The following is a 24,771-nucleotide window of genomic DNA, read 5'->3' on the forward strand; positions in this document are numbered from 1 at the left end:
GAACGGTTATTGAAATAGTTTGAGATTATCCAGGGGATATTGTATTAATGGGTTAATCAAGACTTTATTGAAAGCATGTTGTCCAATAACGACCAACTGCAGTGAAATGCTGAGTCGGTCATTTTAACAACTCTATATATTGTCTTCTTTGGCCTCTGGGTAACACATACTGTCTTTAATAATAATTAATAAAAAAACCAAATCAAAATTCATATCCAGAAGCCCCCAAATGATTATCTATTTTATGCTTCAGTTCAGAAATCCTTCTCCTGGGCTCCTAGAGGGTAGTGCAATGACATTTGTTCTGCCTTTGTTCTGTTGGTGAGACTAGAGGTTGGAATATTTGGCCCTTGTCTCCTACGTTCATATGTTCACAGGTGATTGGAGCAGAATTAGGCCATTCGGCCCATCAAGTCCACTCCGCCATTCAATCATGGCTGATCTCCGAATGCATTCAAGAGAGAGCTAGATAGAGCTCTTAAGGATAGTGGAGTCAGGGGGTATGGGGAGAAGACAGGAACGGGGTACTGATTGTGAATGATCAGCCATGATCACATTGAATGGCGGTGCTGGCTCGAAGGGCCGAATGGTCTCCTCCTGCACCTATTGTCTATTGCCTATCTATCTCTCCCTCCTAACTCCATTCTCCTGACTTCTCCCCATAATTTCCCCATAACTTCTCCATTCTCCTGCCTTCTTCCCATAACTTCCTTTCTTTACCACCTACCCCTCCCTCGACACCCTCCCTTCCCTTCCTCATCCCTAAAAACCCTCCCTTCCCCCATCTGCTCCCTCTCCCCGCCTGTACTAATCAAGAATCTATCTCTGCCTTAAAAATAGCCACTGACTTGGCCTCCACAGCCTTGTTTGGTTTTGAGTTTTATTTCTAGCTTGATTAATGGGAGAATTGTGCTTGATGCATAGATTACAATGAGATCTTATAGAGGTGCATAAAATCATGAGAGGAATGGGTGGTGGTAAAGGAAGGGGGGGGGGAGCAGATGAGGGAAGGGAGGGGTTTTAGGGATGAGGAAGGGGAGAGAGGGTGTCGAGGGAGGGGTAGGTGGTAAAGAAAGGAAGTAGGGAGGGAGGGGGTGAGGAAGGGAGCAGATGAGAGAAGGAATGGTGTTTAGGGATGAGGGGAGGGAGGGGATTTAGGGACGAGGTAAGGAAAGAGAGAGTATGGAGTAAGGGAGGGAAGTGGGGGAGTAGTTGGAAGGAAGGAAGTGGGGATGAGAGAAGGGATAGGCTGAGGAAAGGGAGAGGGCAGGTGAGGGAGAAGGCGAGGGGAGAGGTGAGGGGAGAGGATGTGAGGGGAGAACGTACAGAGGTTTATAAATGCATAACTTCCAGAATCAGGTATTACAAGCTCACAAGTTCACAAGTTACAGGAGTAGAATTAGGCCCATCGGGTCTACTACGCCATTCAATCATGGCTAATCTCTGCTAATCTCTGCCTCCGAATCCTATTTTCCTGCCTTCTCCTCATAACCCTTGACACCTGTCTTAATCAAGAATTTGTCTACCTCGGCCTTAAATTTATACACTGAAAGGTGGAAAGGAGGTATAACATTGATGTACAGAGGGATCTGAGGAAGGGTCTCGACCCAAAACGTCACCCTTTCCTTCGCTCCAGAAATGCTGCCTGTCCCGCTGAGTTACTCCAGCTTTTTGTGTCTATCTTCGATCGGAGTGCAAAGTTCCCTGTAAGTGGCAACGCAAGTGGATGGAGTGGCAAAGAAGGCATATGGTATGCTTGCCTTCAATGGTCGGGGCATTAAGTATCAGAGTCAGGAATTCACGATACAGCTGTCTGGGACTTGGATTAGGCCACATTTGGAGTATTGTGTACAGTTCTGGTCGCCCCCATTACATGAATGATGTGGAGACTCTGGAGAGGGTCAGAACGATGATCTTTTTTCCCCCCTGCATCTTGTTTCAGAACTTTTATTCTTCTTTAAAGAGTTGTAATTCCAAAATTAATCTAGGCAAAAAAAAACACAATTTGTTTATAACTTCGTTGGCGCAGTGGTAGAGTTGCTTCCTTGAAGTGTCAGAGGCACGGGTTCGATCCCGACTACGGGTGCTGTCTGTACGGAGTTCGTACGTTCTCCCCGTGACCTGCGTGGGTTTTCTCTCAGATCTTCGGTTTCCTCTCACACTCCAACAACGTACAGGTTTGCAGGTTAATTGCACGTTAGAGGCAGGAAACATGTTCCCAATGTACGGGGAGTCCAGAACAAGGGGCCACAGTTTAAGGATAAGGGGTAGGCCATTTAGAACTGAGATGAGGAAAAACTTTTTCAGTCAGAGAGTTGTGAATCTGTAAAATTCTCTGCCTCAGAAGGCAGTGGAGGCCAATTCTCTGAATGCATTCAAGAGAGAGCTAGATAGAGCTCTTAAGGATAACGGAGTCAGGGGGTATGGGGAGAAGGCAGGAACGGGGTACTGATTGAGAATGATCAGCCATGATCACATTGAATGGCGGTGCTGGCTCGAAGGGCCGAATGGCCTCCTCCTGCACCTATTGTCTATTGTCTAATTGACTTGGTATAAGTGTAAACTGTCCCTAGTGTATGTAGGGTAGTGTTAATGTGCGGGGATCGCTGGTCGGCACCAACTCGGTGGGCCGAAGGGCCTGCTTCTGTGCTGCGTAACTAAACTAAACTAAACTAAAATGTAGAAAAGTTTTGCTTCAATAATCCTTGAAATAAATTAAAGAGCTTAGCAACTGATGAGTGCAGATGCATTCTTTATCTGTGACTCCCAAACGATGAGTTACAGTATTGTGTAAATATTAAGTCAAAGTGCAACGTGATTAATCGGTAAAGCTCTTCCCCTTCATGGCCAATACAAGTTATACAGTTACAGGCCCATGTGCAATGACCTGCAGCGCATTATGCCGAACAGATTCATATCTTATGAGAGTCCTTTAATTGCCCAGACTTCACATATTAGATCTGGATGATTTACGCTCGTGTTCAGTTTGATATTTTGAGAAGGATGGTACTCCAGCCGTGAAGTGGCTGCTTGGCATTAGCCTTTAATTAAATGAAAGTGGAAGGACATAGGTTTAAGGTGAGAGGGGGAAGATTTCATAGGGAGATCGTGAGGGGGAATAGGGTGAGTCCTTGTACCTAGTGCAGGGCAATCAAGACCCAGAGGACATGGGTTAGAAACATGGAAACATAGTCAGGATCGAACCAGGGTCTCTGGTGCTGCAAAGCTACCGCTACTAGTCTCCGCTGCTCCACCGTGCGGCCCATATTCTACACGTGGCGTTCTGGTGTACGACTGCCTGTGGCACTTAAATACATGCTGTAAATAAGTAAGGACACCAACCTAGTCTCATGTTCTGGAGATTAGACTGTTTTGATAGAGTAACATTTCATCCAATGGGCCAGATGTTGCTGCAACCACAAAACCCTTTATTGAAATAAAGAACTGCAGTTGCTGGATGATGCCAAAGATAGACACAAAGTGTTGGAGTAACTCAGCGGGTCATAGAAACATAGCAACGTACAAACAAAGAAAATAGGTGCAGGAGTAGGCCATTCGGCCCTTCGAGCCAGCACCGCCATTCAATGTGATCATGGCTGATCATCCAAAACCAAGACCCCGTTCCTGCTGTCTCCCCATTTTCCTTGATTCTGTTAGCCCGAAGAGCTAAATCTAACTCTCTCTTGAAAACATTCAGAGAATTGGCCTCCACTGCCTTCTTTGGCAGAGAATTCCACAGATTCACAACTCTCTGGGTGAAGAAGTTTTTTCTCATCTCAGTCCCAAATGGCCTACCCCTTATTCTTAAACTGTGGCCCCTGGTTCTGGACTCCCCCAACCATCGGGATGATTTTTCCTGCATCGGTGAGGGAGGAGGGAGGATAAGGGGGGTTGAGGGGGATGGAGAGGGGGGGAGGGAGGGGGGAGGATGGAGGGGGAGGGGAGGGGGCAGGAGGGGGGCAGGAGGGAGGGAGGGGGAGGGGAGGGGGCAGGGGAGAAGTGGAGGGAAGGGGCGGAGAGGGGAGGGGGGGGGGGAGAGGGTGCTGCACCAATGCAGGAGAGATTAGGGCCCAACGGGGTCCACTTGGTCTAGTATCCCTCTAAACCTTTCTTATCCATGTACCTGTCCAAATGTGTTTTAAATGTTGTTATGGTACCTGCCTCAACTACCTCCTCTGGCAGCTCGTTCCCACACACCCAGCGCCCACTGTGTGAAAAAGCTGTCTCTCAGGTACCTATTAAAACTTTTTGTCTCCCCTTCAACCCAACATGCAGGATAATTGTTGGGGAGTCCAGAACCAGGGCACCTTCGGGAATGTGTGAGGAAACCGGAACACTCACAGAAAGCGCACGCGGTCACATGGAGAACGTGCAAACTCTGCACAGACAGCACCCGAGGCCAGGATCGAACCTAGGTCTCTGGCGCTGAGAGGAAGCAGCACTACCAGCTGCCCTGACCATTAACCGCACAGTTACTACTCCAGTATTTATATTTACCTTTAATGGTATTCCGAATGGTTTTTGAAACTATACGGGTAGAGAAAATTAAATCGTTGGAATATATTTGCTTAATTGTAACACTGTTGGCAAAGGTGGAAAAAAAAATCATTAATTCCTCAGCAATTAAATGTTTCCTTGTGCTAGGTGCAGAAGCTAACTCCCATCAAAGTCAGGCGACTGTAATGGGTTTAAACGGCTTCTCTCAGTCTGAATGATTCTGCTGTTTGCTCCTTACTCTCTCCCTGTGGAGAGGACGTTTCCACTAGTGGCAGAGTCTAGGACTAGAGGTCACAGCCTTAGAATAGACCTGCGTGGGTTTTCTCCGAGATCTTCGGTTTCCTCCCACACTCCAAAGACGTACATGTGTGTAGGTTAATTGACTGGGTAAATGTAAAAATTGTCCCTAGTGTGTGTAGGATAGTGTTAGTGTGCGGGGATCGCTGGGCGGCGCGGACACGGTGGGCCGAAGGGCCTGTTTCCACGCTGTATCTCTAAATCTAAAAAAAAAATCAAAAAAAATTAAAGGACGTTTTTTTTAGGAAGGAGATGAGGAGATATTTCTTTAGTCAGAGGGTGGTGAATCTGTGGAATTCTTTGCGAATGCAGCGCCGGAGGGAGAGATAGATCAGCCATGATTGAATGGCAGAGTAGACTTGATGGGCCGAATGGCCTAATTCTACTCCTATCACTTATGACCTTATGACGTGTGGACCTACCAGTGACCCTACGACCCTCTCCTCGCCCATCCACCTCTGTGACTTGGAGTGCCTCACAACATCCTTGCTTAAATCAGCTCTGTATCATTATTTAAAAACTTTAATCTGAGCTACCTTGAGATAAAGTGTAATCCTTTGTTACCTCTTCGTAACACTGCAAAAAATCTATTTAATTCCAAAAAAAAAATCAAAACATCTGATTGTGATGCCGTGTGTGGGAAGGAACTGCAGATGCTGGTTTACACCGAAGACAGACACAAAATGATGGAGTAACTCAGCGGGACAGGCAGCATCGCTGGAGGGAAGGAACGGGTGACGTTATGGGTCGAGACCCTTCTTCGGGTCTCGCTGAGTGATTCCAGCATGTTGCGACTGTCTTCGTTGTGATTCCATGCATGTTTCACTACTTTCACTTACCCAAAAGAACTGCCAGTCCAATTCTATTTACTCGAGGCTGTGAGATTAAACAGGATTTGGCGCAAAATTGGATAAACAGACAATCTCTGAATGTGAGCACACAAAACACGTGATAACTATCAATGCAGAATCTCTTCGAAAAGGCATCAGTCTGTGGGGACGTTGCCTCAGTCAATCTATTGACATTCTAGAAGTTGAACTGTGTGTGTGTGTCTGTGTGCGTGTGCGTGTGCGTGTGCGTGTGCGTGTGTGTGTGTGCGTGCGTGCGTGCGTGTGTGTCCGCGTGTGTGTGTGTGTGTGTCTCTCTGTGTGTGTGCGTGTGCGTGTGTGTGTGTGTGTGTGTGTGTGTGTGTGTGTGTGTGTGTGTGTGTGCGTGTGCGTGTGTGTGTGTGTGTGTGTGTGTGTGTGTGTGTGTGTGTGTGTGTGTGTGTGTGCGTGTGTGTGTCCGCGTGTGTGTGTGTGTGTGTGTATGTATGTGTGTGTGTGTGTGTGTGTGTGTGTGTGTGTGTGTGTGTGTGTGTGTGTGTGTGTGTGTGTGTGTGTGTGTGTGCGTGTGCGTGTGTGTGTGCGTGTGCGTGTGCGTAAATAGTGAAACTTCTGTCTCTGCCATTCTTTTTTCTTATCTGGGTTATTTTTCAAACTTTATTTATCAGCCAAGGGTCCAATATTCTCTGGATATCAAAGACAGACTGTTGACTTTTGCTTTGTGAACATTGCCCATTGTTATTTGAACATCTGACTGATCTTTGATAGTAATTATTCCCTTTTTCTCCTCATCCCCATGTCATTTCTTGTACTGTTGAATGTGAGTGCTCATTAATCCTGCGCTATCCACTGAAGCTTAGCTTCTCTTCACTGCGATAGCTGACTTGATAAGGTCATAAAATGACTGATGTTATAAAAAGATGCCACCTGCGCCTTCAATGCTTCACTGTTGCTTCATTGTCACCTGTGCAGTGAATTTTTTTGTTTTGCGTACAACTCAGTAAAATCATATAACCATATAACAATTACAGCACGGAAACAGGCCCGTTCGGCCCTACCAGTCCACGCCGAACACTCTCTCTGACCTAGTCTCATCTACCTGCTCTCAGACCATAACCCTCCAATCCCCTCCCATCCATATACCTATCCAATTTACTCTTAAATAATAAAATCGAGCCAGCCTCCACCACTTCCACCGGAAGCCCATTCCATACAGCCACCACCCTCTGAGTAAAGAAGTTACCCCTCATGTTACCCCTAAACTTTTGTCCCTTAATTCTGAAGTTATGTCCCCTTGTTGGAATCTTCCCCACTCTCAAAGGGAAAAGCCTACCCACGTCAACTCTGTCCGTCCCTCTTAAAATGTTAAAAACCTCTATCAAGTCCCCCCTCAACCTTCTACGCTCTAAAGAATAAAGACCCAACCTGTTCAACCTCTCTCTGTAGCTTAAGTGCTGAAACCCAGGCAACATTCTAGTAAATCTCCTCTGTACCCTCTCCATTTTGTCGACATCCTTCCTATAATTTGGCGACCAGAACTGCACACCATACTCCAGATTCGGCCTCACCAATGCCCTGTACAATTTTAACATTACATCCCAACTTCTATATTCGATGCTCTGATTTATAAAGGCAAGCATACCAAACGCCTTCTTCACCACCCTATCCACATGAGATTCCACCTTCAGGGAACAATGCACAGTTATTCCCAGATCCCTCTGTTCCATTGCATTCCTCAATTCCCTACCATTTACCCTGTACGTCCTATTTTGATTTGTCAACTGTACTGTACACAAGCAAAATTATAGAAACAGAATTTTAGAAGGAGTCTGAAGAAGGGTCTCAACCTGAAATGTCACCCATTCCTTCTCTCCAGAGATGCTGCCTGACCCGCAGCGTTACTCCAGCATTTTTAGATTTAGATTTAGATTTAGAGATACAGCGCGGAAACAGGCCCTTCGGCCCACCGGGTCCGCGCCGCCCAGCGATCCCCGCACATTAACACTATCCTACACACACTAGGGACAATTTTTACATTTACCCACTCAATTAACCTACATACCTGTACGTCTTTGGAGTGTGGGAGGAAACCGAAGATCTCGGAGAAAACCCACGCAGGTCACGGGGAGAACGTACAAACTCCGTACAGACGGCGCCCGTAGTCAGGATCGAACCTGAGTCTCCGGCGCTGCATTCGCTGTAAGGCAGCAACTCTGCCGCTGCGCCACCGTGCCATTATGATGGGCCAAAGGGCCAGCTTCATGTTGTATGACTCGACAATTCTGGGTTTGTAACACGAAGAGAGAGGACAAAAGTGGAAGTTCTATGAAAGGTACACACCAGATGGAATTAGCCACAAAATGCTGGAGTAACTCAGACAGCCAGGCAGCGTCTCTGGAGAAAAGGAATGGGTGACGTTTCGTTTCGAGTCCCTTCATCAGACTCTTGAGTCAGAGATGCTGCCTGGCCCGCTGAGTAACCCCATCTTTTCGTGTCCATCTTTGATGCAAACCAGCATCTGCAGTTCCTTCCTACACTTCTGCGTGGTATTGGTTGACAAAGGGGATATTGCAGGGGTGGGTCTGGCCTGGCAATAGACAATAGGTGCAGGAGGAGGCCATTCAGCCCTTCGAGCCAGCACCGCCATTCAATGTGATCATGGCTGATCATTCTCAATCAGTACCCCGTTCCTGCCTTCTCCCCATACCCCCTGACTCCGCTATCCTTAAGAGCTCTATCTAGCTCTTTCTTGAATGCATTCAGAGAATTGGCCTCCACTGCCTTCTGAGGCAGAGAATTCCACAGATTTACAACTCTCTGACTGAAAAAGTTTTTCCTCATCTCAGTTCTAAATGGCCTACCCCTTATTCTTAAACTGTGGCCCCTTGTTCTGGACTCCCCCAACATTGGGAACATGTTTCCTGCCTCTAACGTGTCCAACCCCTTAATAATCTTATACGTTTCGATAAGATCCCCTCTCATCCTTCTAAATTCCAGTGTATACAAGCCTAGTCGCTCCAGTCTTTCAACATATGACAGTCCCACCATTCCTGGAATTAACCTAGTAAACCTACGCTGCATGCCCTCAATAGCAAGAATATCCTTCCTCAAATTTGGAGACCAAAACTGCACGCAGTACTCCAGGTGCAGTCTCACTAGGGCCCTGTACAACTGCAGAAGGACCTCTTTGCTCCTATACTCAACTCCCCTTGTTATGAAGGCCAACATTCCATTGGCTTTCTTCACTGCCTGCTGTACCTGCATGCTTCCTTTCAGTGACTGATGCACTAGGACACCCAGATCTCGTTGTACGTCCCCTTTTCCGAACTTGACACCATTCAGATAATAGTCTGCCTTCCTATTCTTACCACCAAAGTGGATAACCTCACACTTATCCACATTAAACTGCATCTGCCAATGCATCTGCCCATTCACACAACCTGTCCAAGTCACCCTGCAACCTCATAGCATCTTCCTCACAGTTCACACTGCCACCCAGCTGGCGACGTTGTTGATGGTCTCCACTGCCTCTCCGTCATTCCGTCTTCAAATGACTACAGTAATTGAAGCTGGTGGGTCACTGGTGGCAGTGTTGCTTGGGCGTTGTTCTCTGCCACCTTCCAGCCTGTGATAAAGCCGCCCTGCTTAATAGGATTTGGAAGGACTCGAGGGGCATGGCCGAAAAAGAAGTACTCGGTTTTGTGGAGAAAACTTCATTGCTTCGACACCCCTCCAATGTGTGCTTCAGGGTGAAATATAATCACTGCTGCAACTTGGGGCAAATACTGGAGGTTTCCATAAATGCAGGGAGATAAATAGAAAATGCCACAAAATTCTCAGCAGGATATCAGCAGCTGCCGAACAGGAATGGGCGACGTTTCGGGCCGAGACCCTTCGTCAGATTGAAGAAGAGTCTTGACCTGAAACGTCACCCTTTCCTTCTCTCCAGAGATGCAGCCTGTCCTGTGGAGTTACTCCAGCACTTTGTGTCTATGTTCGGTGTCTGCGGTTCTTTCGTACACTTTTAATTTAGTTTAGTTTAGCACGTTTAATTTAGTTTATTGTCAGGTGTACTGAGATACAGTGAAAAGTTTTTGTTGTGTTTGTTTTATCGTGCGAGTTATGTTTCTTTAATTTTAGAAAACTGATTAAAGAAAGCAGGAAACCTAATTGGCCTTTAACCCTCTATTACTGAATACGCCTGGTGTATGATTTCAATCTAGTTTAAAGTGGTTTCCAAAAGCCAGTGCCAGTGAAGAATGCAAAATGATTTTAATTTGATTTCAATTTTGTTGGGAGTGAGTGTTAAATCCGATCTAATTTATAGTTTAAGGCCAATTGGAGAATTGCAAAAGCCATCTATTAGCGAGAGAGAGAGTTTCTTCATGAGAGATTAGCCTGAACATGAATTATGACCCAGTTTATATAAATTAATGATGTCCCAAAATAGCCCATTTTACAGATGATGTTGGGATGTCATGGGGATGTCATGGGCTTCGTTAGCCTGTGTGACAAAGAGCAAAGAACACTTCATTTCATTATGTTTAGAAACCAGCGGCCACAGTCAAAGAATAAAAGGGAGGCCATTTGAAAAACTGAGGTGAGAAGAAACTTTTTTCACCCAGAGAGTTGTGAATTTGTGGAATTCTCTGCCACAGAAGGCAGTGGAGGCCAATTCACTGGATAAATTTAAAAGAGAGTTAGACAGAGCTCTAGGGGCTAGTGGAATCGAGGGATATGGGGAGAAGGCAGGCACAGGTTACTGATTGTAGATGATCAGCCATGATCACAATGAATGGCGGTGCTGGATCGAAGGGCCAAATGGCCTCCTCCTGCAACTATTTTCTATGTTTCTTTGTTTCTATGTTTCTATGTTTCTTTGTTTCTGTCAATTCCAAACCAAGCGATGGGGAGTGTGACTTTGTATTGCACTGAATTTTTCTTCATATGCCTCCTTTTCCCACATCCAATGGAGTCAAGAGTGTTTTAGTGTCTTATGTCCTGAAATGAAACGATGAAATTCGTATGGGCATGTTGGCCTTCATGACAAGAGGAGTTGAGTATAGGAGCAAAGAAGTCCTTCTGCAGTTGTCCTAGTGAGACCGCACCTGGAGTACTGTGTGCAGTTTTGGTCTCCAAATTTGAGGAATGATATTCTTGCTATTGAGGGCGTGCAGCATAGGTTTACTAGGTTAATTCCCGGAATGGCGGGACTGTCGAATGTTGAAAGACTGGAGCGACTAGACTTGTATACGCTGGAATTTAGAAGGATGAGAGGGGATCTTATCGAAACGTATAAGATTATTAAGGGATTGGACATGTTAGAGGCAGGAAACATGTTCCAAATGTTCAGGGATTCCAGAACCAGAGGCCACAGTTTAAGAATAAGGGATAGGCCATTTGGAACTGAGATGAGGAAAAACTTTTTCAGTCAGAGAGTTGTAAATCTGTAGAATTCTCTGCCTCAGAAGGCAGTGGAGGACAATTCTCTGAATGCATTCAAGAGAGAGCTAAATAGAGCTCTTAAGGATAGCGGAGTCAGGGGGTATGGGGAGAAGGCAGGAACAGGGTACTGATTGAGAATGATCAGCCATGATCACATTGAATGGCGGTGCTGGCTCGAAGGGCCGAATGGCCTCCTCCTGTACCTATTGTCTATTGTCTATTGCAGCAGCACAACAGAATAAGTAAACATAGTACTCTGAAAAGCCACAATAAAAAAAAGTTCAGTATACTGTATATATATATAAAACAAACGGACAAATACCTTTTGGAAGGAGACGAGGAGGAATTTCTTTAGTCAGAGGGTGGTGAATCTGTGGAATTCATTGCCACGGAAGGCTGTGGAGGCCAAAGCAGTGGATATCTTCAAGGCGGACATAGATTGTTGATTAGTACGGGTATCAGGGGTTATGGGGAGAAGGCAGGAGAATGGGGTTAGGAGGGAGAGATAAATCAGCCATGATTGAATGGCGGAGTAGACTTTATGGGCCAAATGGCCTAATTCTGCTCTGATCACATAGAAACCTATGAACTTATTGTAGTCAAGAGTGTTTTATTGTCAAGTATCTTGAAATGGAACAATTAAATTCTTACTCGCAGCAGCACAATAGATATGTGAACATAGTGGAGTCATAGAGTCATACAGCTTTGAAACAAGCCCTTCGGTTCAACTTGTCCAAGCCTGCCAACATGTCCCATCCACACTAATCTCACCTGCCTGCATTTGGCTCATCAGTAAAACCAATAATTTTGGAAGGGTGGGCTGAAAGATGGCAGATGGAGTTTAATGCTGATAAGTGTGAGGTGCTGCATTTTGGTAGGACAAATCAAAATAGGACGTACAGGGTAAATGGTAGGGAATTGAGGAATGCAGTGGAACAGAGGGATCTGGGAATAACTGTGCATTGTTCCCTGAAGGTGGAATCTCATGTGGATAGGGTGGTGAAGAAGGCGTTTGGTATGCTTGCCTTTATAAATCAGAGCATCGAGTATAGAAGTTGGGATGTAATGTTAAAATTGTACAGGGCATTGGTGAGGCCGAATCTGGAGTATGGTGTGCAGTTCTGGTCGCCAAATTATAGGAAGGATGTCGACAAAATGGAGAGGGTACAGAGGAGATTTACTAGAATGTTGCCTGGGTTTCAGCACTTAGGCTACAGAGAGAGGTTGAACAGGTTGGGTCTTTATTCTTTGGAGCGTAGAAGGTTGAGGGGGGACTTGATAGAGGTTTTTAAAATTTTGAGAGGGACGGACAGAGTTGACGTGGATATCTTGAGAGTGGGGAAGATTCCAACAAGGGGACATAGCTTCAGAATTGAGGGACAAAAGTTTAGGGGTAACATGAGGGGTAACTTCTTTACTCAGAGGGTGGTGGCTGTATGGAATGGGCTTCCGGTGGAAGTGGTGGAGGCTGGCTCGATTTTATTATTTAAGAGTAAATTGGATAGGTATATGGATGGGAGGGGATTAGAGGGTTATGGTCTGAGTGCAGGTAGATGAGACTAGGTCAGGGAGAATGGTCGGCGTGGACTGGTAGGGCCGGACAGGCCTGTTTCCATGCTGTAGTTGTTATATGGTTATATGGTTATAAAAGAAAATTCAGTATATATTAAAAAATGAAACAGACAAATAAACAAACAAGAATAGTGTAATAATAATAGTAATAATAGGTTAATAATAGTGCAGGTAGACCCAGATGCAGCTCACAGAACCAAGGAAGTAGTTTTAGAATGAGCTTTATTTCTACCTGCTCGTGGTCGGGGACAGAAGACTGAGGCGTTCACCAGGGCGACGACGAGGCATGAAGGTCGGGAGCAGACAGGGTCGGCAATGGGAAATCAGCCCAAGAGAGAATGCTGGAGGGTCTTGCATGAGGACTAAGAACAATCTGGCAATGTGTGTGTGTGCAGGAAGGGTTTATATGCTGGCTTGATTGGTGATAATAGACAATAGACAATAGACAATAGGTGCAGGAGTAGGCCATTCAGCCCTTCGAGCCAGCACCGCCATTCAATGCGATCATGGCTGGTCACTCTCAATCAGTACCCCGTTCCTGCCTTCTCCCCATACCCCCTCACTCCGCTATCCTTAAGAGCTCTATCCAGCTCTCTCTTGAAAGCATCCAACGAACTGGCCTCCACTGCCTTCTGAGGCAGAGAATTCCACACCTTCACCACTCTCTGACTGAAAAAGTTCGTCCTCATCTCCGTTCTAAATGGCCTACCCCTTATTCTTAAACTGTGGCCCCTTGTTCTGGACTCCCCCAACATTGGGAACATGTTTCCTGCCTCTAATGTGTCCAATCCCCTAATTATCAAAACTGCACACAGTACTCCAGGTGCGGTCTCACCAGGGCCCGGTACAACTGTAGAAGGACCTCTTTGCTCCTATACTCAACTCCTCTTGTTACGAAGGCCAACATTCCATTGGCTTTCTTCACTGCCTGCTGTACCTGCATGCTTCCTTTCATTGACTGATGCACTAGGACACCCAAATCTCGTTGAACTCCCCCTCCTCCTAACTTGACACCATTCAGATAATAATCTGCCTTTCTATTCTTACTTCCAAAGTGAATAACCTCACACTTATCTACATTAAACTGCATCTGCCATGTATCCGCCCACTCACACAACCTGTCCAAGTCACCCTGCAGCCTTATTGCATCTTCCTCACAATTCACACTACCCCCCAGTTTAGTATCATCTGCAAATTTGCTAATGGTACTTTTAATCCCTTCGTCTAAGTCATTAATGTATATCGTAAATAGCTGGGATCCCAGCACCGAACCTTGCGGTACCCCACTGGTCACTGCCTCCCATTCCGAAAGGGACCCATTTATCCCCACTCTTTGCTTTCTGTCTGTCAACCAATTTTCTATCCATGTCAGTACCCTACCCCCAATACCATGTGCCCTAATTTTGCCCACTAATCTCCTATGTGGGACCTTGTCGAAGGCTTTCTGAAAGTCGAGGTACACCACATCCACTGACTCTCCCCAGTCAATTTTCCTAGTTACATCCTCAAAAAATTCCAGTAGATTTGTCAAGCATGATTTCCCCTTCGTAAATCCATGCTGACTCGGAATGATCCCGTTACTGCTATCCAAATGCTCAGCAATTTCGTCTTTTATAATTGACTCCAGCAACTTCCCCACTACTGCTGTCAGACTAACTGGTCTATAATTACCCGTTTTCTCTCTCCCTCCTTTCTTAAAAAGTGGGATAACATTTGCTATCCTCCAATCCACAGGAACTGATCCTGAATCTATAGAACATTGAAAAATGATCTCCAATGCTTCCACTATTTCTAGAGCCACCTCCTTAAGTACCCTGGGATGCAGACCATCAGGTCCTGGGGATTTACCAGCCTTCAGTCCCATCAGTCTACCCAAAACCATTTCCTGCCTAATGTGGATTTCTTTCAGTTCCTCCATCACCCTAGGTTCTCCGGCCCCTAGAACATTTGGGAGATTGTGTGTATCTTCCTCAGTGAAGACAGATCCAAAGTAACGGTTTAACTCGTCTGCCATTTCTTTGTTCCCCATAATAAATTCCCCTGTTTCTGTCTTCAAGGGACCCACATTTGCCTTGACTATTTTTTTTCTCTTCACGTACCTTAAAAAAAACTTTTGCTATCCTCCTTTATATTATTGGCTAGTTTACCCTCGTACCTCATCTTTTCTCCCCGTATTGCCTTTTTAGTTAACTTTTGTTGCTCTTTAAACTGATCTGGAGCAGGTGAGTGAACAGGTGAGGGGAGTCGGCTTAACGTGGTGGGCGTGGCTGGCAGGTGAGTGAACAGGACAGACTGTGACAAATAGTGCAAAGTCAAAAATAATCCCCCCCCCCCAAGTCTCTTTCGTTCAAGGCCTAGCTGGAGCGTGTAGTGTAGTGTTTAATAGCCTGATGGTTGTTGGGACGAAGCTGTTCCTGAACCTGGACGTGACAGTTTTCAGGCTCCTGTACCTTCTTCCCGATGGCAGTGGTGAAATGAGAGCGTGGCCAGGGTGGTGTGGGTCTCTGATGATGCTGGCTGCCTTTTTGAGGCAGCGACTCCTGTAGATCCCTTCGATGGTGGGGAGGTCTGTACCCGCGATGGACCGGGCAACCTTCACAACCTTTTGCAGTCCCCTTTGTCCCTGAGCGTTCGAGTTGCTGAACAAGGCCGTGAGGCAACCAGTCAATATGCTCTCTACAGTACACCAGTAGAAGTTCAAGAGAATCCTCCCTGACATAGAAACATAGAAAATAGGTGCAGGAGTAGGCCATTCGGCCCTTCGAGTCTGCACCGCCATTCAACATGATCATGGCTGATCATCCAACTCAGTATCCCGTACCTGCCTTCTCTCCATACCCCCTAATCCCTTTAGCCACAAGGGCCACATCTAACTCCCTCTTAAATATAACCAATGAACTGGCCTCAACTACCTTCTGTGGCAGAGAATTCCACAGATTCACCACTCTCTGTGTAAAAAAAAAACTTTCTCATCTCGGTCCTAAAAGACTTCCCCCTTATCCTTAAACTGTGACCCCTTGTTGTGGACTTCCCCAACATCGGGAACAATCTTCCTGCATCTAGCCTGTCCAACCCCTTAAGAATTTTGTAGGTTTCTATAAGATCCCCTACCTCAATCTTCTAAATTCCAGCGAGTACAAGCCGAGTCTATCCAGTCTTTCTTCATACGTATGTATGTCTATCTGACATACCGAAGATCTTGGAAAAAACCCAGGCAGTCAAGTGCAATCTCCGTACAGACAGCACCCGTAGTCGGGATCGAACTCGGGTCTCTGGTGCTGTAGGCACTGTACGTCAGCAACTCTACTGCTGTGCCCTTAACTTTATTTCTCAGACATCATTTATGTTGTTGGGTCCACTGTTGTTTGTCATTTACATTAATGATCTGGATGATGGTGTGGCAAATTGGATTAGTAAATATGCAGATGATACTAAGATAGGTGGAGTAGTTGATAGTGAGGTAGATTTTCAAAGTCTACAGAGAGACTTGGGCCTTTTGGAAGGGTGGGCTGAAAGATGGCAGATGGAGTTTAATGCTGATAAGTGTGAGGTGCTGCATTTTGGTAGGACAAATCAAAATAGGACGTACAGGGTAAATGGTAGGGAATTGAGGAATGCAGTGGAACAGAGGGATCTGGGAATAACTGTGCATTGTTCCCTGAAGGTGGAATCTCATGTGGATAGGGTGGTGAAGAAGGCGTTTGGTATGCTTGCCTTTATAAATCAGAGCATCGAGTATAGAAGTTGGGATGTAATGTTGAAATTGTACAGGGCATTGGTGAGGCCGAATCTGGAGTATGGTGTGCAGTTCTGGTCGCCAAATTATAGGAAGGATGTCGACAAAATGGAGAGGGTACAGAGGAGATTTACTAGAATGTTGCCTGGGTTTCAGCACTTAGGCTACAGAGAGAGGTTGAACAGGTTGGGTCTTTATTCTTTGGAGCGTAGAAGGTTGAGGGGGGACTTGATAGAGGTTTTTAAAATTTTGAGAGGGACGGACAGAGTTGACGTGGGTAGGCTTTTCCCTTTGAGAGTGGGGAAGATTCCAACAAGGGGACATAGCTTCAGAATTGAGGGACAAAGGTTTAGGGGTAACATGAGGGGGAACTTCTTTACTCAGAGGGTTGTGGCTGTATGGAATGGGCTTCCGGTGGAAGTGGTGGAGGCTGGCTCGATTTTATTATTTAAGAGTAAATTGGATAGGTATATGGATAGGAGGGGATTGGAGGGTTATGGTCTGAGTGCAGGTAGATGAGACTAGGTCAGGGAGAATGGTCGGCGTGGACTGGTAGGGCCGGACAGGCCTGTTTCCATGCTGTAGTTGTTATATGTTATATGTTATATGTTGACATCATGTGTTGACGTCAGAATTTGATATTTTTGAGAAGCTTTGTCTCCTGTCTTTCCCCTTTTCCAGCTTTCTCCTCCCCCCCCCCCCCCACACTCCCGCCCTGTACAATCGGTCTGAAGAAGGGTCTTGACCCGAAACCTCACCTATCCGTATCCTACGGAGATGCTGCCTGACCCGCTGAGTTACTCCAGCACTTTTTTTGCCCTTTCAAAAGTTCCTCACTGATTGTTAAGTGTTTTGGGGGCACCTTGGCTTTGAGGGAGGTGAGAGGTGTCTTTCTGTATCTCCAAAATTAGTATCTCTCTGTGGCACATCACAGAGGAAAATAAACAACAAGCATTTAGCAATCCTGAGAGCTTAAAAAGAAGAATGTAGTTGAAAATGTAGTGGATCTGCAAATATTTATGGTGTTAACAGCAAATTAGCCGGAGTGCTAAATGGAGAGAAACATTTGCGCTACAAAACAAATAAAAATAAGAAAGTCTCACTTACTTTTACTTGTGTGACACGGTGGCGCAGCGGCAGAGTTGCTGCCTTACAGCGCTCTCAGCGCCAGAGACCCGGGTTCGATCCCGACTAGGGACGCTGTCTGTACGAAGTTTGTACGTTCTCCCTGTGACCTGCGTGGGTTTTCTTCCAGATCTTCGGTTTCCTCCCGCGCTCCAAAGATGTACATGTTTGTAGGTCAATTGGCTTTCTATAAAATATAAATTGTCCCTAGTGTGTGTAGGGTGGTGTTAATGTGCGGGGATCGCTGGTTGGCACGGACTCGGTGGGCCGAAGGGCCTGTTTCCGCGCTGTATCTCTAAATGAAACTAAAACTAAAGTCTGAAGAAGGGTCTCGACCCGAAACATCACCCATTCCTTCTCTCCAGAAATGCTGCCTGACCCGCTGAGTTACTCCAACTTTTTGTGTCTATCTTCTAAAACTAAATTGAGTTCCAAAGAATGCTTCTTCATTCAACTGTGCTGTAGGTTCTATCGCATCATACCGTATTGTTAATGAGGTGCATCGCCTGAATTAATGTTCACGGATATAAATTCTTCAATCCCAGAGGGAACCGTGAACTGCAATGCGACGCGATTCATCATTCTGTAAGACCCTGATTAGACAGCTTCTAAAAATAGCCGAGTAATTTTAAATCCATTGATTTCGTGTATAATTAGTCACTGGTCAACCCTACGCTTTTGACACAGTCAACTTTGTCAGAAGGCTCTGCTGTTAAATGCACAGCACAAGCAGATTGGAACACATGGCCAAAAGGAGACATTGTCAAGGAACTGCAGATGCTGGTTTACAAAAAAAAAAGACACAAAATGCTGGAGTAACTCAGCGGGCCTGGCAGCTTAGTGAAATGCCTGGATAGAGTGGATGTGGAGAGGATGTTTCTACTAGTGGGAGAGTCTAGGACTGGAGGTCACAGCCTCAAAATAAAAGGATGGACCTTTAGAAAGGAGATGAGGAGTAATTTATTTAGTCAGAGGGCGGTGAATCTGTGGAATTCGTTGCCACAGACGGCTGTGGAGGCCACCGATTTTTAAGGCAGAGTAGACTCGATGGGCCGAGTGGCCTAATTCTGCTCCTATGACGTACGAACTTATGAATTTATGACTTGGAAGACAGGTCACCTTATCAGTGTAGATCAACAAACAAGGCAGGAATTTCAACTCCTTGCCTCACAATTCATCGGTCATACAATACTTTACCAATAATGCATATTAACATAGAAACATAGAAAATAGGTGCAGGAGGTGGCCATTCAGCCCTTCGAGCCAGCACCGCCATTCATTGTGATCATGGCTGATCATCCACAATCAGTAATCCGTGCCTGCCTTCTCCCCATATCCCTTGATTCCACTAGCCCCAAGAGCTAAATCTAACTCTCTCTTAAATCCATCCAGTGATTTGGCCTCCACTGCCCTCTGTGGCAGAGAATTCCACAAATTCACAACTCTCTGGGTGAAAAAGTTCCTTCTCCTCTCAGTTTTAAATGGCCTCCCCTTTATTCTAAGACTGTGGCCCCCGGTTCTGGACTTGCCCAACATTGGGAACATTTTTCCTGCCTCTAACGTGTCCAACCCCTCAATAATTTTATATGTTTCGATAAGATCCCCTCTCATCCTTCTAAATTCCAGTGTATACAAGCCTAGACGCTCCAGTCTTTCAACATATGACAGTCTCGCCATTCCGGGAATTAACCTAGTAAACCTACGCTGAACGCCCTCAATAGCAAGAATATCCTTCCTCAAATTTGGAGACCAAAACTGCACACATTACTCCAGGTGCGGTCTCACTAGGGCCCTGTAAAACTGCAGAAGGACCTCTTTGCTCCTATACTCAACTCCTCTTGTTATGAAGGCCAACATTCCATTGGCTTTCTTCATTGCCTGCTGTAGCTGTGAATACAAGCCTAACGCAAGAATACAAACTGGTGTCGAAAATATTTCCCTTCCAGGAATGTCGGCATCCAAAAGCAATGCCAAGCCCGAAATCCTCGAGTGGCGATGAATCCTGCAGAACATAACAGCTTTCAATTAAGGATTAGAATTGATTGCACGATAAAGGCCTTGCAAGTCCTTCAACCAAATACTCATGTCTTTCACCGTAGCACGTAAGCTTTGCTTTTTCAAGACGGACTTTTATGCAAACCTTTCAAAACTAATTAAGCGCAGTGTTCAGTTTTATTGAGCAGAGGTAATGCCTTTAGGTCAGAGATAAACTAGCGGTTGCGGGTTTAAATCGAAGGTAGACGCAAAATGCTGGAGTAACTCAGCGGGACAGGCAGCATCTCTGGAGAGAAGGAATGGGTGACGTTTCGGGTCGAGACCCTTCTTCAGACCGGCAGACTGACTTGACATTGTGTTTGGCACAAGCGTTGCGTTCCCAGGGTGGAGATAGTAAATAATAGAGGGCACAGCTTTAATGTGAGAGGGGCATAACTTCAAGGCGATGCGCCGGCCGAGTCTTTCACGCAGAGTGGTGAGTGTCTGGAACACTCTGGAGGCAGATACCATAGCGGCATTTAAGAAACGGTTAGATGGCAAAGAGGTGTTAGGGGAATGCAGGGATATGGAGTATGTGCAGGCAGAGGCAATGGAGGGATATGGAGTATATGCAGGCAGAGGCAATGGAGGGATATGGATTATGTGCAGGCAGAGGCAATGGAGGGATATGGGTTATGTGCAGGCAGTGGCAATGGAGGGATATGGGTTATGTGCAGGCAGAGGCAATGGAGGGATATGGAGTATATGCAGGCAGAGGCAATGGAGGGATATGGAGTATATGCAGGCACAGGCAATGGAGGGATATGGATTATGTGCAGGCAGTGGCAATGGAGCAATATGGATTATGTGCAGACAGTGGCAATGGAGTGATATGGATTATGTGCAGGCAGTGGCAATGGAGGGATATGAATTATATGCAGGTGGAGGGATATGGAGTATATGCAGGCAGAGGGAATAGTGGGATATGGATTAAGTGCAGCACAATAGTCTGTAGCCTCTTTTTACTCTGGTACTTTATTTTCACATGTTTAAATTATAATGTTTAATTTTTAATTGTCTGCTTGTATATCGTGTTTTTTTTACCATGTGGGAGGAAAGCACCCAGTCAAATTCCTTGTTTGTGCACATACTTGGCCAATAAATTGATTCAGACTTCTGACTTCCGATGAGAGTTGGTCTTGGGCATCGTGTTCAGCACGGGCATTGTGGGCCGAAGGGCCTGTTCCTGTGCTGCACTGTTCTATGTTCATTGGAGTTCAGATGAGGCAACATGTTAGACTCAGGGTCCCCGGCATTCTTCGTCACAGTGTTCCAAGTGGGCTTGGCTCATTGCCTGGATCTTATAGAAACTTACAAAATTCTTAAGGGGTTGGACAGGCTAGATGCAGGAAGATTGTTCCCGATGTTGGGGAAGTCCAGAACAAGGGGTCGCAGTTTAAGGATAAGGGGGAAGTCTTTTAGGACCGAGATGAGAACGTTTTTTTTCACACAGAGAGTGGTGAATCTGTGGAATTCTCTGCCACAGAAGGTAGTCGAGGCCAGTTCATTGGCTATATTTAAGAGGGAGTTAGATGTGGCCCTTGTGGCTAAAGGGATCAGGGGGTATGGAGAGAAGGCAGGTACAGGTTACTGAGTTGGATGATCAGCCATGATCATATTGAATGGCGGTGCAGGCTCGAAGGGCCGAATGGCCTACTCCTGCACCTAGTTTCTATGTTTCTATGTTTCTATGTAAGGACGAGCAGAAGGCACTTCTTAGGCGCTGTGTTTCTGTTGAGAAAAGTGCAGAGCCTCATGTCGGGAGATTAAAACTTCCCCCAGCATCAACGAAAGATCGGCCACTGTTTAGTTTAGTTTAGTTTGGAGATACAGTGCAGTAACAGGCCCTTTGGTCCACTGAGTCCCCGCCGACCAGCCAACCAGTACACTAACACTATCCTACACACACCAGGGACAATTTACAATCTTTACCAAAGCCAATTCTCCTACAAACCAGTACGTCTTTGGAGAGTGGGAGGAAACCGGAGCACTCGGGGATAACCCATGCGGTCACGGGGAGAACGTACGAGCACCAGGCAGACAGCACCCGTAGTCGGGGTCGAACCCGGGTCTCTGGCGCTGTGAGGCAGCAACTCTACCGCTGCGCCACCGTGCTTTGTTTCTGCCGCTGGCTTTTTTGGAACACTTGCCTTTACTAATGCTCACCTAACATCTAACCAAATCTTTGTAGAATGCTGACACAAAGTGCTGGAGTAACTCAGTGGGTCAGGCAGCATCTCTGGAGAACATGGATAGGTGATGTTTCACAGAGTGCTGGAGTAACTCAGCGGGTCAGGCAGCATCTCTGGAGAACATGAATAGGTAACGTTTCGGGTCGAGGCCCTTCTTCAGACCCTCAGTTTAAAATCTGGGTGCGAGAAATCCTGGGCAGATACTTTCTGGGCGGCTGGTGTTCGAGATAGTTTTGTTTCACTGGTAAATTGGACAGAGGCAATGTTCAGAAAGAGCAATTAAGTTTTCTAATTCGTTGATTGTTCTTTTCCCCAGTGCCCTGTCATTGTTAAGAGGACATTTTTTTTTTCTTCAAATGATCTGACTTTATCATTTCCTCAGGTGAATTGCATTAAGGACTGAAATCTCTGCCTAACGGAACACTTTACTAATGTGCAGTCGATTGTTTCATTAAAGCCAAGGCGTGCCTGTTTCAACAATGCTCTTAACTCCAGCTACAGAGGAATATTACTGAGGAACATCGGGGCAACATTTTCCATTTGCCATCCAGCCGTCCTATCAGGTACCTGAGCTTAATTGCTAGTACAGTACCAATTAGCGTGAAAAGGCTTTTTGTGCCTGTCTTCAGCGTGAAAAGGGAGACAGTTTTGATCTGGGGTCTCATGCCGATTAGAAATTGAGCTGAGACTGTGTGAACGAACTTCACGCAAGTCCCTGCAAGCGAGCAGCGGAGAGATGTTAATTTGCTGGATATCTGGCCAAGCCAAGCCTTTGAATCTAAGATTCCCTTCGGTGTTTCATTGCGTTATTGTGCTGGCCTTCTATTGTAAAGCGAGCTGGAGGAAGTCTCGTAATGAAGCAGTAATTGCTCTGCATCCTATTCAAATCGCTGCTCCTGCATTCCCGGCATGGACCGTGAATGGATCCCAGAGGCCCTTGGGGCTTGGCGAGAGGAGAAATTATCAGATGAGACTTGTGTCTGGTAATCATTACATTGTCGTCCATTGAATACCATTCCCGGAGTTTAGCTTTGTTTAGTTTAGAGTTACAGCGCGCGGAAACAGGCCCTTCGGCCCACCGAGTCCGCGCCGCCCAGCGATCCCCGCACGCCAACACTATCCTACACACACTAGGGACGGTTCACAATCGTACCAAGCCAATTAACCTATTAAAAAATCTGCGCGTCCTTGGAGTGTGGAAGGAAACCGGAGCACCCGGAGAAAACCCACGCAGTCAGGGGGAGAATGTACAAACTCCGTACAGCCAGCACCCGTAGTCAGGATCGAACCCGGGTTTCTGGCGCTGTAAGGCCGCAACTCTACCGCTGCGCCACCGTGCCGCCCTTAATGCATAATCCTAGTTCCCTCCCCTCCTTCCCTCCCCTGTTCTGCACCGAGACTCTCACCTATTTCTCCCCTCCCCCTGGCTTTACAATCCACAACTCTTCAAACCTATATCAATAGACAATAGACAATAGACAATAGGCGCAGGAGGAGGCCATTTGGCCCTTCGAGCCAGCACCGCCATTCAATGTGATCATGGCTGATCATTCTCAATCAGTACCCCGTTCCTGCCTTCTCCCCATACTCCCTGACTCCGCTATCCTTAAGAGCTCTATCCAGCTCTCTCTTGAATGTATTCAGAGAATTGGCCTCCACTGCCTTCTGAGGCAGAGAATTCCACAGATTCACAACTCTCTGACTAAAAAAGTTTTTTCTCATCTCAGTTCTAAATGGCCTACCCCTTATTCTTAAACTGTGGCCCCTTGTTCTGGACTCCCCCAACATTGGGAACATGTTTCCTGCCTCTAACGTGTCCAACCCCTTAATAATCTTATACGTTTCGATAAGATCTCCTCTCATCCTAAATTCCAGTGTATACAAGCCTAGTCGCTCCAGTCTTTCAACATATGACAGTCCCGCCATTCCGGGAATTAACCTAGTAAACCTACGCTGCACGCCCTCAATAGCAAGAATATCCTTCCTCAAATTTGGAAACCAAAACTGCACACAGTACTCCAGGTGCAGTCTCACTAGGGCCCTGTACAACTGCAGAAGGACCTCTTTGCTCCTATACTCCTCGTACCTCATCATTTATATCACACCTGACGGACGAGACCTTTGAAACGCGGGCGATGGAAGTGACGTGAAGATGTGTTTGGGATGGGCCTCAGTGCTGGGAGATCAAACATACAATGGACAATGTGAGGGCTTGTGCTCTTTCTAGTTTGGGTATGTGAACGGGATCATTTTCATTGACAATCTCTCCAGAATAAATGGGCAGCATGATGGCGCAGCGGTAGAGTTGCTGCCTTGCAGCGCCAGAGGCCCGGGTTCCATCCTGTACGGAGTTTGTACGTTCTCCCCGTGACAGCGTGGGTTTTTTACATGAGTATCTCCCATACTCCAAAGGCGTGTACGTTTGTAGGCTAATTGGCCTCTGTATATTATCTCGAGTGTGCCTTGGATAGAACGAGTTGGTCAGTGTGGAGTCGGCGGGCCGAAAGGCCTGTTTACGCACTGTATCTCTAAACACTACATAGTGAAGGGGATTGGAATCTATCTCAAGAGCGTGTGTAATTTATTAGTCATAGAGTCATAGATTGATAAAGTGTGGAAACAGGCCCTTCGGCCCATCTCGCCCACACCGGCCAACAATGTCCCAGCTACAATAGTCCCATTTGCCTGCGCTTGGTCCATAACCCTCCAAACTTGTCCTATCCATGTACCTGTCGAACTGTTTCTTAAACAATGGGATAGTCCCAGCCTCAACTACCTCCTCTGGCAGCTTGTTCCATACACCCACCACCCTCTGTGTGGAAAAAGTTACCCCTCGGATTCCTATGAAATCTTTTCCCCTTCACCTTGAACCCATGTCCTCTGGTCCTCGATTCCCCTACTCTGGGTAAAAGACTCTATGCATCTGCTTGATCTATTTCTCTTATTGGACAACACCATGATTACATTGGGAGGGCGTTGGGCATATGGAACAAGCTGCCAGAGGAGGTAGAAGAGGCAGATACTAAAACAGCATGAAAAAGACATTTGG

Source organism: Rhinoraja longicauda, chromosome 14 (assembly GCF_053455715.1).
Source record: "Rhinoraja longicauda isolate Sanriku21f chromosome 14, sRhiLon1.1, whole genome shotgun sequence".
Lineage (NCBI taxonomy): Eukaryota > Metazoa > Chordata > Chondrichthyes > Rajiformes > Arhynchobatidae > Rhinoraja > Rhinoraja longicauda.